Below are 16541 nucleotides of genomic sequence, written 5' to 3' on the forward strand. Positions count from 1 at the left end.
GTAAATGAGGAATAGGGTTTGTTTAATTACCAAAACATTATATTTATATTTAATTACCAAAACGGTAATGTTTCAATATATGTTAACTTGCGTTTTGTGAAGGGAGGAGTAAACTATGCAACTAATTCTTTGAGTTTCGAGGTGTTCTGTACGGGTCATCTCATTTCCTTTTTTACTCATTCTAGTCATCAAATCGAATGTTTGCATGTTAATTTAGTCTCTTTATTTTGTGCACATTTAATTTTAGTCTTGAATGTTATTATATTTAATTGTTGTTATTTTAGACATTAGACCTTTAAGTTTTTGCATGTTACATTTTAGACTTCAATTCGGGTTTTTTTATGCTTTTAATTTAGTCTATGTATTTTATGCACTTTTAATTTTAATCCAAAAAATTGATTTATTTATTTTTTGTTAATCAAACATTAGATCTCTAATTTTTTGCATATTACTTTTTTAGTCCTGCATATATTGGATTTATTTCGGTTTTAATCCTTTGTAATAATTTTAGGTACTCAATATGATAATATTTGCCTTTACTCTTTAATTGTTATTTTGTTTACATTATAAATAGTAAATTTCGGTTCAATATGATTTAGCCATTAGTTTAATATGTATAGCTATTTTTTTAGTTTGGTATGTTTTTGTTTTCATTTTTTGTATTTAAGTAATTTGTATATTGCATATTAATATATATATATATGTTATAATGTGTAGTCATAAAATATGTATATATTTGTTTTTGGTATTAAAATATTATTGCATGATAATTTTTCATATATTATTTATTAATTAGATAATCATAATATTTGTTTGATATTCTCATGAGCATTACTTGACTCAAATTGAAATAAATTGACTAAGGGTTGTTGAAAACATTTTGATATTTCGATATAACAAATTAAGTTAAATGAATTTTAAGATTTTCCAAAATGATTCTCTAAAGTATGTTCGATAAATTTATTCGAATATAAAAACATTACTCCAAATATTTTAAAAATCATTTTTAATCCTTACTTAAGTGTAAAATTAAGTTTTAATCTTAAAACAATTTCAAAATAATCTTTCAAAGTATTTCGAACCATTTCAAACCCAAAATTTCCAGATTGCTAAGAGGGAACCGATTCCCTCCCATAGGGGGTACCGATTCCCCCCTGAATGGTTTGACTCCGAGATTTCCAGAATGCTCAGAGGGAACCGATTCCCCCCATAGGGGGTACCGATTCCCCCTGTTCAACGGTCGAAATATTTGAATTTTACACTTAGGGAACCGATTCCCTATAAGGAGGAACCGATTCCCCCCACGCTCCAAGCTGTTTTATTAATTGTTTTCACACTAAAACGGCTATATTATCTTCATTAATTATCCCTAACGTTCAGAAGTGATTCAATGTGTATTTAAACAAGTTCTGAAGCCCTTGATCAGTAAGAAATCATAGAGAAACAAGAGAGAAAGCATCAAACACAAAGTTTGTGCAATTCAAGCCAATTTTCATTCAATATTCATTTTGCTTTCAAAGAACACTTATTGTGCTCATTTGTAATTTTCTTTGAGTGTTCTTTTCTTGTTCTAGAATTGTGCAAACATCTTACCTTGTGAGGTTTTCTTGTAAGTTTGCAAATTTGTAATCTTCTCTTTGGAAAAAGAGTGTTCTCAAGAGTTGGGGTATACTCTTGAGGGAATTGTAAGGTTATCTCTTTGGCCTCAAAAGAAAGAACAAATTAGTGAATTTGTTGGAAAATCCTTAGTGTGGATAGCTAAGATAGTGGACGTAGACTTTATTTGAGAAAGTCGAACCACTGTAAATCGCTGTGCAATTACTTTTAATTTTCTGCAAAAGCTTCCACAAAAACTTTAATTGCCAATTCACCCCCTCTTGGCCGATTCCGTCAATCGATTAACTCAACAATTGGTATCAGAGCCTAACTCATTTGAAGGTTTTATCGCCTCTTGAGTCGATTCGGGAAGAGTTATATCGATTATTAAAGTCATCAATGGCCTCCGCTTCAAACTTCGACTCCGGTCTCGATTCGATGCCCGTCAACAAGCCTCCTTTCTTCAATGGAGCTAACTATGCCTATTGGAAGAATAGAATGATGTACTTCATTCAAGCAAGTGACATGGGAGCATGGAATGCTGTAGAAGAAGGATACATCAAACCTCTCACTCATCCAAGGTTGTGGAGTGAAGGAGAGACAAGAATGTTCCAGCTCAACTCCAAAGCCATCCATATTATTTTTTGTGCTCTTGGACCAGATGAATACGGAAGAGTTTCATCATGTACAACCGCCAAAGAAATATGGGACAAACTTCAAGTCACACATGAAGGTACATATGAGGTAAAGAAATAAAAAATTAGTATTCTAACGCATAGCTATGAAAATTTCAGGATGAAACCAAATGAAGACATCAAAGCTATGACGGATAGATTTTCAACGATTGTCAATGGTCTCAAATCATATGGAGAGATCATCTCAAATGAAAAGCTTGTGAGGAAGTTAGTCTACTCCCTCCCAAAATCATGGCAATCAAAGAAGACGGCAATCATCGAGTCTAAGGACCTATCGTCCTTAACTCTTGAAGAACTTATCGGTTCACTCCTCAATCATGAGATGATGCTCGAAGATGAGGTGGACCTTGATAAAGTTGAAGAGACACCAAAGGAAAAGGAGAAGAAGAAAAATATTGGAGTTGCTCTCAAATCCACAAAAGATGAGAGTGATTCTAATAATGATGATGATGACGAGGAAATGGCATTGTTTGCCAAACGGTTCAGAAAAATGATGAGACCTTACCAAGGAAGGAAAATTCAAACGAAACGAAGGCCTCAAAAATGAACCAAAAGAGAAGGACCCAATCATTTGCTATGAATGCAAAAATCCGGGGCATGTCAAATATGATTGCCCACAATTGAAGAAAAAGGGTCAATCAAAGAATAAGCACAAGGCTCATGTGGCTACATGGAGCGATGAAGAAGGTTCCGATGAAGAGGAACAAGAAGTAGCAAACTTGTGCTTGATGGCATTCGGGGAAGATTCTAAGGTAACCTCTAACTCATCCGATTTTGATGAGTTATTTGAGGAGTACAATGGGTTGGCTTCGGATTATGAGAAATTGTTTTTAAAATATAAAAATGATGTTTCAAAATTGAAAAATGAAAACAAACTCATATCCAAAACCAACAACGATCTTGAAAGTAAAATCAAAGACTTGCAATCAAACTAGAAGAGTTTGAAAAGAAAAATTTAGATTTGCAAAATTTACTTTCAAAGATCAATGATGATCATCAAAAGAAAATTGATGATCTTAAAACTTCTTTTGATAAAGTTGGAACAAAATATTTTGAAAAAGGTGGAAATTCAAAATCCAACTTTGTTAGAAAAAGTTTTAGAAACTACAATCATAGAGGTCCCCAAAGAACCTCTAATGGAAAAATCATTAGAAGTATGTGGGTTCCTAAGAACTCATTACTACTAAATAAAAATATCCTACACAAATGATACCTAAGGGGACTAGGATTTTGGAAACTAATGAATATGGACCCAAAAGAATTTGGGTACCAAAAATCAAAAATTAATCTATGTTTGTAGGGAAAGGAGCATTGCTACAAGGCACAGGAAACAAATTCAAACTCATGGTACCTTGATAGTGGATGCTCAAGACATATGACCGGAGACAAAAGCCGGTTCATTGAGCTTAACGCCAAAAATGGAGGAGAAGTGACTTTTGGAGATAATTCAAAAGGTCACATTGAAGGTATTGGTACAATAGGTAATACCTCTTCCATACAAATTAAGAATGTTTTATATGTGAATGGATTAAAGCATAATCTTTTGAGTATTAGTCAATTATGCGATAAAGGATTCAATGTCTTATTTGAAATTAATGGTTGTAAAGTTATTGACATTGCATCTAATCGGATTATGCTTATTGGTCATAGAATAGGAAACATTACATGGTGTATTTAGATTCTATTGATATGACTAATTTATGCTAGTTGCTAAGGATGAGCATGATAGTTGGTTATGGCATAGGAGACTAGGTCATGCTAGTATGAGTGTTTTGCAACGGTTAATTCAAGGAGACTTAGTAAGAGGGTTGCCTAAGCTTAAATTTGATAATGATAAAATCTGTGATGCTTGTGCTAAAGGAAAACAAAACGAGTTTCTTTTAAATCTATTATGATGTATCAACTAGTAGAGTATTACAATTGATCCATTTAGATCTTTTGGGCCAACTAGAACTACTAGCTTGGGAGGAAAACAATATGCTTTTGTCTTGGTAGATGACTATTCTAGATACACTTGGGTTCTATTCTTAAGTACTAAAGATGAAGCATTAGAAAATTTCATCACATTTTCAAAAATAATCCAAAATGAAAAAGGTTACTCTATCACTAGTGTTAGAAGTGATCATGGAACTGAATTTGAAAATCTTGGATTCATTGAGTTTTGTAATTCTAATGGTATTAGCCATAATTTTTCAGCACCTAGAACCCCTCAACAAAATGGAGTTGTTGAGAGGAAAAATCGAACTTTAGAAGAAATGGCTAGAACCATGCTTTGTGAAAATAATTTGCCAAAATATTTTTGGGCGGAAGCCACAAATATCGCTTGTTATGTTGTAAATCAAGTAATGATTAGGCCAATTTTAAAGAAAACTCCATATGAAATTCTCAAAAATAAAAAGCCTAACATTAGCTATTTTCATCCTTTTGGATGTAAATGTTTTGTTTTGAACAACGGTAAAGAAAATCTTGGCAAATTTGATGCTAAAAGTGATGAATGAATTTTTCTGGGTTATTCCTTAAATTCTAAAGCTTATCGTGTATTTAATAAAAGAACTTTAGTTGTAGAAGAGTCTATACATGTTGTTTTCGATGATAATCCCCTTCCGAGGAAGGATTCTTCTGTTAATGATGATGTAGGTATTGTACAAGCAAATGACGTTAGACATGACGTTGGAGAATCATCATCAAAGGAAGAAACAAAAGATGAGGAAACTCATGATCCCCTCGAGAATCCAACCATTGAAGAAAGGGAAGTATCTTTCCAAGAGAGTACAACTATGTCAAGGATGGTGAAATTATAGGTGATCCATCAAAAGGGGTAACTACTCGATCTTCTCTTAGAAATATCGTAATTATGTTGCATTTATTTCATGCATAGAGCCTAAGAACATCAAAGAAGCATTAAAAGATGAACATTGGATTATGGCTATGCAAGAAGAATTAAATCAATTTGAGAGAAGTAAAGTATGGACATTAGTTGAAAGGCCTAGTAATAAATCTAATGTAGGTACTAGATGGGTTTTAGAATAAACTTGATGAAAGTGGTATTATAGTGAGGAACAAGGCTAGACTTGTTGCTCAAGGCTATACTCAAGAAGAAGGCATAGACTATGATGAAACATACGCTCCCGTAGCTAGGATGGAAGCAATTAGAATGTTATTAGCATTTGCATGTTTCAATGAATTTAAATTATATCAAATGGATGTTAAAAGTGCATTTTTAAATGGTTTTATAAAAGAAGAAGTGTACGTGGAACAACCTCCAGGTTTTGAAGATTCAAATTTTCCGGATCATGTTTTAAAATTGACAAAAGCTATTTATGGTTTAAAACAAGCTCCTAGAGCTTGGTATGAAAGATTGTCAAATTTTTTAATTGAAAAGGTTTTTTTAAAGGAAAGGTTGACACTACATTGTTTTTAAAGAGAAAAGGTAAAGATTTTTAGTAGTTCAAATTTATGTTGATGATATAATATTTGGTTCTACTAATGATGTTCTTTGCCAAGAATTTTCTAAGCTAATGCAAAGTGAGTTTGAGATGAGCATGATGGGGGAGCTCTCATTTTTCTTGGGACTCCAAATCAAGCAAACAAAAGATGGCATCTTCATTAATCAAGCTAAGTATGTCAAAGATATGCTCAAGAAGTTTGGACTGGAAAATGGGAAACCTCATAACACTCCAATGAGCTCTTCAACAAAGCTTGACTTAGATGAAGGAGGTAAATGTGTGGATGTTAAATTATATAGATCCATGATTGGCTCATTGCTTTATCTAACCGCAAGTAGATCGGATATTATGTTTAGTGTTTGCTTGTGTGCTAGGTTTCAATCATGTCCTAAAGAATCACATTTACTAGCTGTTAAGAGAATCTTTAGATACCTTAAGGACACTCCTAGTTTAGGACTTTGGTATCCTAGAGACTATAGCTTTAGCTTGCATGCCTTTTCTGATGCGGATTATGGAGGATGCAAATTAGATAGGAAAAGCACCTCCGGTACTTGCCAATTCCTTGGAAATATGCTAATTTCTTGGTTTTCAAAGAAACAAAATTGTGTTGCATTATCTACCACTAAAGCGGAATACATTTCAGCCGGTAGTTGTGCACAAGTTTTATGGATGAAACAACAACTTTTTGATTATGGAATTGAAGTAGGTACCATTCCTATCAAGTGTGACAATACTAGTGCTATTTGTCTCACTAAAAATCCCATCCAACACTCTAGAACTAAGCACATTGAAATAAGACATCACTTCATTAGAGACCATGTCACTAAGGAAGATATAGTTTTAGAATATGTTGATACTTTGCATCAATTAGCGGATATCTTTACAAAACCCTTAGACAAGGAAAGGTTTTGGACACTTAGAAGAGAATTAGGTTTAACTAACCTATCTTTACTTAGTGTTTAAAATAATTTAGCACTTTTAATAAATACTGAAAAATGCTTATAATAATAATTTTTGATTGCATTCTTGCTATTAGTTAGGGGGAGTTTATGATTCTTAATGAAAATTAATTTTATGTTCAAATAATGTTTAAAGATTAATTTAATTGTTTGAACATAATTATTTTCAATATATGAGTTGCCTATACCACTAGAGAAGATTAATTTAGCATTTTATGTGCTTAAAAGTCGGATTTTAGCATTTTTGTGCAGAGGGAATCGATCCCCCCATGAGGGAACCGATTCCCCCTTTGAAGGGGAACCGATTCCCCCCACAGGGGAATCGATACCCCCTGGGTTCTGTTAAATCGGGCAGAACACCCCAAAAACCCCAAAACCCTCATTTTTCTTATTCTTCCGCCGTTTCTCACCCTCTAAGCACTCAAATCTCCATTCTTGCCTCAAATCATTGATTTTAATCAGAAATCACTTCAAATATCATCTCCTAAACTTGCAATCATCATTAAAATCGTGCAAACAACATCTAAATCCCCTCAATCTTCATCTTTCAAGGTAAATTTTTCTAAACTCTCTATTTCATTGATTTTGAACATAGGATTAGTTTTAATTAGTTCTAGGTTGAAATAGTGATCGGGCATTGATTATTTAGTGATTAGAAACTAGATGTTACAACTAATTTCATCAAAAACACAAGAATTTTCCAAAAAATTTTAATTTTTCGAAATAAAAAAAATGTTAATTTTCAAATTATTGTGTTTTGATTACATTATGTTGTTGTTATAAAAACTATACATATATTGTTTCTCAAAACCATATTTTTCAAAAGTTTTTCAAAAACTTTGCCCATTAGGATTGATTTAGAGAACCTTTGCCCTTGATCAGTAAGAAATCATAGAGAAACAAGAGAGAAAGCATCAAACACAAAGTTTGTGCAATTCAAGCCAATTTTCATTTAATATTCATTTTGCTTTCAAAGAACACTTATTGTGCTCATTTGTAATTTTCTTTGAGTGTTCTTTTCTTGTTCTAGAATTGTGCAAACATCTTACCTTGTGAGGTTTTCTTGTAAGTTTGCAAATTTGTAATCTTCTCTTTGGAAAAGGAGTGTTCTCAAGAGTTGGGGTATACTCTTGAGGGAATTGTAAGGTTATCTCTTTGGCCTCAAAAGAAAGAACAAATTAGTGAATTTGTTGGAAAATCCTTAGTGTGGATAGCTAAGGTAGTGGACGTAGACTTTATTTGAGAAAGTCGAACCACTGTAAATCGCTGTGCAATTACTTTCAATTTTCTGCAAAAGCTTCCACAAAAACTTTAATTGCCAATTCACCCCCCTCTTGGCCGATTCCGTCAATCGATTAACTCAACAAGGGTAATATTCAATCATTTTAAAATTATCAAAAGAAACTTTCTAATACGTGAATATTTAATCCATTTTAATATATAACATTAAGTATTAATACTAGAACTTATATTTTAGATTTGAGCTCCTAGGTTCCTTAATTTTCATAATTTGAAACTTTAAGTTAGAAAACGCCTTAATTTACTTTTAGTTTAATTAGGACAAATAAAATTTTGCTTGATTGCATTGTTTTTACAAATCTAAGGCACTGTTCACTTATTAAGGAATTAATAATATATCTCTCGCGATCGTGCTCAGGGGGTGACTACTGGTAATTCTCTGAATAAGTCAACATCCTTTTCAAAACCACATCATGTTTTCTAAAAATAAGGCAATATTTGGTTATTAAGCACAATAGCTGATCTCCCGCATTTACGCTCGGGGGCGAATGCTATCGGTCTCAATAAACGAATACCCTTTTCAACTTTTCATCCTTAATGATTTTTAAATTAAATAAAGATCGAACTACAAATTTCTGATTTTAAATATAGGGTAATCAACTAGGTACCAATTTTTGGGCGCTTGTGGGGGTGCTAATCCTTCCCCACGCGTAATCATCGGGTTTTTACGGTTTTCCAATCTCACCTTAAATGATTGGTGGCGACTCCTTCACCTTTCAAAACGATTTTCAAATAGAAAATCCCGAGTCGGTATCGGTCTTTCCCCCCTCCGGGCGAAAGACGGTTACGACATTGACTAAGGGTGATATTCATTCATTTTAAGATTGTAGTGAAGTGATTGTCTTCAGGTATAAAAAAGTTACTTTCGATAATTTTAAAATGAAAATGTATCCCATTAATTGACAAGAAAAAAATTGAAACTGAGAAAAATATCAAGTTCTTTTAATTAAATTCATCGAGAAAAGACTGTTAGATTGAATCTAAGGTGTCGTCTCGATGTATTTAAATAATTGAACATCCTTGTTCTCAGTAAATGTTGGTAAAATAATTAATTAATCATATTTGTTTGATGTATGTATCTAACTTTTGTTTTTTTTTTTGTATATGTTTTATTATGATTTCAAAATTAAATAGCATTCGAGTTAATATTGGATTTTAAAATTATTAAACTCTAGGAATGGAATTATAATATTTATTTAATTTGATTAGAGTGGGGATTGACTGCTTTAAGGTATGAGATGCCGATTCTGCTCGATAGGAAATAATTAAATATTATTGTGTTTCATCATAAAATTCAAAGAATATTCTTTGTATGGGATCTTAAATTAAATTAAACTCGAATTCATAAATTTCATTGCAAGAAAACTAATTAATTGAATATGTACTGATTTAGGACGTTGTGAGATGTTAATCATTCCTAGCGCGTAATTGACTCCCTAATTCAAATTTTTGGTAATGCAGACTGTAAATTTGTTTTTTAATTAAAATTAATATTTTTATTAAAATGAAAAATACATTTTGGGTGCCCAATCAAAGATTGGTGGAGACTCATTGAATCACGTTTTATAAGTAAAAGGTCACCAAATTATATGATAATTTTAAGAAGAAACATACAAGACAAAAAAATAGATTTTAAATAGAAAATACAAATAATAAAATAAAATATATAATAATTTTAAATTTTCAGTCAATTCCTTGATTTGTGGATGAGACATGACACTTAAATGTCGGAAAAAATCATCCAAGTCAAAGCTACGAATAAGAGAGTATTTTGACATTTTTCTCTGAAAGTAAAATAAAATAAAATAAAATAAGATGAGTCAATATTAGAGGTGAGAAAAATTCGACTTGACTTGAAAAAATCTATTTTTTTTACTCGATTAGGAAAAAATCTATTTTTTACTCGATTAGAAAAAAATTCGATTTGAATTGACTTCTAGTTGCAATCTCATAAACTTGACTCGAAAAAAATTCAAGTTCAAATTGAGTTATAAAATACAACTCAAATAGTAACACAAATAACTCGAATTTTTTAGTTGTTAGTGGATGAATTTTCAAGTTTGAGTCAAGTCTCTTGAATCTGTATGATATATGTCTATCACATATGGAAAAAATATGAAGAAATATATATATGTATTGTAACCAAATAATATCATAATATTATAAATATTTAAAATTAAATTTAAATAGAAACACAAAAATTTGACTTGACTCGACTTAACTCGGATTTTATATACTCGACTCAACTTAAAAAAATCAAGTCAAATTCGAAATATAAAATAAGACTCGTCAACTCGAATAACTCAAATTCTTTTAACTCGACTTGATCTAATGCTAACCACCCCTCTTTAAAGAATAAGAACTTTAATGTTTTTTTAGATTCATAGAACATATTAATGTTAACGATCATTATTTTTGTCTCAATAATTTCCTTTTGATGACATTCAATTGAAAATAAAAAATAATGGATGTTATTCATAATACAAGATCTTAATTTTGATGTTCATATAACTATAATAATAATTAGATGATAATTAATCTAATAATATCATAATTTTAAGCATGAACCTCATTAATTTTAGTGGTAAATGAATTATTGTTATTTTGTAAGGTTCGGAATTCGAGCACCAGATATTAATAAAAAGATTATATATCATAATTTTAAATTTACTGTTAATATTATTTTATCTATATCCTAATAAATTTTAATTCTTGATTCTAGTGTTATAAGAATTTATCAATTACATATACATCTAAGTATTATTAAAGTAAATTTATCTGAAAGATTTTATCATAATTCTTATCATTTATCTCAACTTATTAATTATTAAAATGTATCTGAAACACTAAATAATAATATATTAAAATAAATTATTCTAATCGGTTCATAAGTTTCTTTAAATTCATGATATATATATATATATATATATGAGTTAGGATTCACTTACATATTATAATATATATTATAAATGGGGTATGATTAACTTATACGATGTAGAAACTAAAAGTTGTACACTATTTAAGATTTCCGGATAAATATAAATTAATGATTGAAATTATATATCGACAAAAGTCTATTCATTTTTAATTTTTAATCTCAATAATTAATTTAAATTTATCAAATACTTAAATTAATATAAAATAAACACGATATAATTAGATCAAACATCAATTACAGAATTAGTGATTATAGATATGACTGTATAAGAAGGTTTTGCGCTAGTTTTCTCTTTTTTTCTTTGGTTATCATTATTCTTTTTTTCCTTTATATTTGTGGTCGACAGTGATATCATTTTGGGGTTGATCGTCAGTATTTAATTTTTTATTTTATTTTATTATAGCATATATTTATTTTTATTATTTTTAAATTTTAATAACTATGTCTTTATCACACAACTTTCTTTCTCTTTATGGCACGTTTTCGGTTGTTTGATCGTTATTTTCGTTTATATTTTTTTAAGGTTTAATTTGACATTGTTATGACTGATCAAGATGACACTTATTTGTTATCATGTTGATATTCCCTGCTTTGGACCCTCAGATTGAATTAGATACGTGATTTGCATTCGTGGATAGTTTTTTCACAGCGTTCGACTCTAATTTGCGGTTTGTCAGTGATCTCTTAATAGCTTGATCTCATTTTGTGGTTCATTTTCTAATGTAGTCAAATCCATTTATATTTACCTTTTGTTCTAGTTTATTTGATTAGGGTTTTAACATTTTCCTTATATGATTCTTATGTGTTTTTTTTAATAGAAGTTGCTGGTCTTATTAAAAAGTAAATATCCAAAATTATAATGAGAGTTTATAACTAACATCGTAAACTAAATACATAATTTAGATATTTTCCTATAACATTGAACTAGCCACTTTGGATCATAAAGGACATACATGAAAAAAGTTAAAAAACTAGTCAAAAGACTCGAACAAAAAATATATACAAGCAAAATCATGCCACAAAGACATAATTATTCTTATTAAAAAACTAAAAAAAAAAGAAACAAAGAGTGAAGAGAACTGATGGTCGGCAACCAACATAAAAATGTGTCTCCACCGGTAAAACAAAATCAAAGAAAAAAAAATTGATATGATATATAAAAAATGATATAAACTCTAAAAAAAGGAGGGAAATAAGGGGAAAGAGCAGCTAGGGTGGTCATTTTGTGATTTTAAGTGACTAGATTTCTTATGTTAATGATTATAGAAAAATATTCTTATTATATGTTTAGTTTGTGATTATAATTATAAATCTTTGTTGTAATTTGAATTTTTTTTTATTTTTAATAAAATTGGTTGCTTTTGTTCATAAAAATATAAATGTATAAACATGAGTCAATCATAGAGCCATACTATCAATTAGGCCTTGGGCTTTTGAAATTGGCATTCAAGGACCTTCTTAATTACGTAGCCCAATGTAAATAGAAACATATACTTTTCGTCTGAAAAATTCGCCAATCGCAACCGCAACCGCAAAGAAAGATCGTTTTACCCCCGAAGGCGTAATTCTCTAACGATCATCGACATCCTTCCTATCTCGAAACACTTTTCGCCACCGCCATGGAACCGCCGCCTCCGCCTACGCCGCGATCCACACAAGACGAATCCCCTCACATTCACTCTCACCCCTCCACCTCCATCCCTATCACGGGAACTTACTGCAAGTGCAGCGGAACAACGACCTACGCGCCACCGACCCAATCCCCAACTTCCTGGCCCGACCTTTCTTCTCCCTCTACATATCGACCCATTCGAGCCCCTGCCCTAAACCTCCCTCTGAACAACACCCAAGCCATAATGCTAGCTCCCGTCCCTCAATCCCAACAAGTCCTCACCATCACTCCACCCTTCCATTTCCAAATCCCATCGAAAAAAATCACTTCCCCCGACGACATATGCAAGTTCCACGACTCCCCTACTTCTAAAAACTTTCTGGGTTTCATTGTCGCCTTGTCGGAATCGTTCCATGGCCGTAAAATCTCCGATCCATGCCATGAGTCCCCCACTGTGTCCAAAATCATTTCCATAATCGAAAACATAACTCTCTGGGTCGATCAAATCCCACCCGTTCAGCAATCCTCTCGTTACGGTAACATCTCTTACCGGACCTGGCACGAACGTTTAACGGAAAACGCTGAATCTCTCATGCTACAGTTCCTCCCAGACGATCTAAAACCCTCCACCGTCGAAATTGTCCCTTACTTCATGGACAGCTTTGGGAACTCGAGCCGAATTGATTACGGAACGGGACATGAAACAAACTTTGCAGCCTGGTTATATTGCTTAGCCAGAATGGGGTAATTAAGGAAGAAGATTACCAATCAGTAATGGCTAGGGTTTTTGTCAAATATTTAGACTTAATGAGGAAGCTTCAGCTTGTTTATTGCTTGGAACCGGCGGGGTCACACGGGGTTTGGGGTTTAGATGATTACCATTTCTTGCCGTTCATATTTGGGAGTTCGCAGTTCATCGATCATAAGTATATGAAGCCGAAATCGATTCATAATGAGGATATTTTGGAGAACTTTTCAAGTGAGTATATGTATCTCTCGTGTATTGGGTTTATAAAGAAGGTGAAAAAAGGTCCATTTGCAGAGCATTCGCCGCTGTTGGATGATATAAGTGCAGTGCCTAATTGGACGAAGGTGAATAGTGGGATGCTTAAGATGTATAAAGCTGAGGTGCTCGAAAAGGTTCCTATTATGCAACATTTCCTCTTTGGATGGCTCATTAAGTGGTAAGTTATTTCTGGGGTTTAGTTTTTTATTAATAAAATAGTTTTTATTTCGTGTTTTATTATATAACATTTCCGTTTTGAATGTCAAGTTCGTTTTGTTTAGTTTGATTTGATTCCATGTATAATTTGTCCTCTGTTGCACCACAATGGTATTGGTCCATTTGAATTGCAGCGAACAAACCATTTGAAACAAACTGATGATATAGATCTTTGCAAATTTTCTAGTTTATTGTTTCTTTGGGGCCTCTGAATGCCAGCTTTTCCTTTTATAGTAGTATTTTTATGTATAATGGGTGCATGATTAATCCGACTGACAGTTTTGATATTGCTTATAGCATCATGGTTAGCGTTGCTCAGTTTCCAACTACCCCGTGATGTTAAGTTAAGCTAGCTTGCTAGGGTCTAGAAATGATGCTCCTTCATTTACAAATACTTCGCAATGATTGATGACTGCCTTAGTGACGGTGGTGCCATTACATGGAAATGACACCTGAGAATTGCAATACAAGTTCCCCTGTGACTAATATGCCTTTATTATAAACCTAAGTTACTGTAATGAGGTCCATGCCAGATATTTAGCTAGTATCAGCATATCATAGAGATTTGTTTCTGTCCTCTGATGATTGTTTAGCCTCCTCAGAATGCATACTTTTGTGGCTTCGGTAGATGGCAAGGCTGCTATCTGCATGTTTTACATAATTCATGCCTTGCTATAGATCTATGCTATGTTGAATATTCCCTCCACATGGCTAAGCTATTATTAACTACATCATAGAAATGATCACAAGTTAATACCATTACTAACACATATCAAACTATTTTCCTGTGTATTGGTCTTTCCTCTTTGGTTGTCCTTGGGTGTGATTGAATGGATAGAGTAACTGGCAAGGCTCTTTTTGATAATTGATTACTAGTTCTTATGCCTTAATTATTCTGTTTATCATTGGTTGTATTGAGTAATCATATTTTACTGTATGTTTTACATCTGCCTTATCTAGGAATGAACATTAGTTTTTAATCCTTTTATTTTTTTGTCTGTATATAGATCACATATTAGGCCATATTCACTGAATTAGGTAAAATGTCATGAATCTCATGATAGGCTGTGCTGTATAGAGATCATCTAAGCTTGGGCTCTAAAGTCCAATAAACGTCCTGTATTCAGGAACACGATCGACTGCTACCTGTAGTGTGAACTGCTGAATTAGCACCCTAACATGCCTAGTAGAGCCTTTTTTGAGAGGCCAGAAGATTGTGCCATCTATCAGGATCATGGTGCAACTAATCCTCAGCTTCACTCCAATAGATTGTCGTTTATCGGCTTAAAATCTTGTTAGGATAATATGAAAAATAAGGTTGGCACCACATGAGATGGCTGATTAAGATTTGGTTCTGGACAATCTATGTGTTCCAATTGAGGTGCTTTCCTTTTTGAAGCCACCATTGAAGGTGAAAAATTCATCTTAAAATGTCCTCAAGGTGATACATGAAACAACCATATTAGCCTTATGCAAGAAATAATGGAAGATTGGTTCTGCCAATCTTTGTTCTGTTCAATAGTGATTCATTAGTTTAAAACTATTCAAGATGGAATTCATATTGCCTGGGTACTTTTTGGATGCTCCCTGTATTACATGGAACCATATGTGCATGAACTTCAATTAAATGAATTGTATTCATGACGAGGCTTATCTGTTGAACTCTGGTAAACTGATTTAACTAAGCTTTGGGTTGCCTTCGTGTATGATTGTGGTGTTAGCACTTTTTATACCCGTTCCCAGTAAACCTTTGAAAAAAATTTCATTCAGCATGTGTACGACATACATTACATACTGGCATGTTTAGTTTATGCTTTGTTTTATCTTAAGATATTAGATTTGTTTTATGACTTGGTATCATGTTGCTGTAACATTATGGTTTGAATTAACAAGTTTACTCTGTTAAGTTAGGATTTCTTGAACTTTTAACTAATTTCGTTCATGTATTTTCACAGGGAATAATCTTGGTATCATCTATATGGATGCATGCTGTGGAACCAATATATTAATACTTTTTATGGATTTCATTGACAGTTGTAGCTTTAGAAAACTATCCTTTCATCATCTATAGTAACCATGAATTAATTGAGATGTTTCTGCCCATTTCACAAGCTATACAGGTGGAGTGTTGTGTAATCAACACTCACATTTTTCTTTTGATGAAGGTCCACAGGTTCTGTTATAATGCTTCATACCTGGAACTTATGTTTTGCAATATTCGTGTATGGTATTAGTGCTGAAGTTGTTGAGAATTGGAAGATATTTTGATACCATACTACTTTTTCATTTCTGTAGAACCATCGCTCGTTCCAAAATCTTATGTTTGATGCAACCTCTTACCCTTCCCTTTCACCCCCTCAAAGTTTACTTGATAGGAATTGATTCGAGAGGTGTCGGAAAACAAGTAATTTAGTAAGATACTTTATATTTATTCATTGGAGAGTTTTCATTACCCAACACCGTAATTAAGCAAGAAAAGAAAAATCTCTTATATTTTATTTTTTGTTCGAAATTTAGAAGAGAAAGTGAGTTTAATTTGGTTGAAAATTCTCAGAATTTGGAGAAGTTTATTTTGGAGAAAAGTGTTCATAAAGGGTCGTAGAGTAAAATTCCAAGTACTTGTGTAGCAATCAAGAAGTGTATAGACTATTTGGAGTTGTTATTCAAGGTTTAGGTGGAGGGTAAGAAGGTATCTTCAATTCTCATATTCATGACATTCAACCATGATAGTTGGCTAGATTATGAAGCTTACTTACTTACATGATTCATATGGA

At 32.3% G+C, this 16541-nt stretch overlaps 1 pseudogene; it reads left to right on the plus strand.

Moving 5' to 3' along the window:
- The first annotated feature begins 12465 nt into the window (after nucleotides 1-12465).
- LOC120212207 lies at nucleotides 12466-13733 on the plus strand (annotated as a pseudogene).
- The last annotated feature ends 2808 nt before the right edge of the window (nucleotides 13734-16541 follow it).

Source organism: Hibiscus syriacus, unplaced genomic scaffold (genome assembly GCF_006381635.1).
Source record: "Hibiscus syriacus cultivar Baekdansim isolate YM2019G1 unplaced genomic scaffold, ASM638163v2 tig00110006_pilon, whole genome shotgun sequence".
Taxonomy (NCBI): domain Eukaryota; kingdom Viridiplantae; phylum Streptophyta; class Magnoliopsida; order Malvales; family Malvaceae; genus Hibiscus; species Hibiscus syriacus.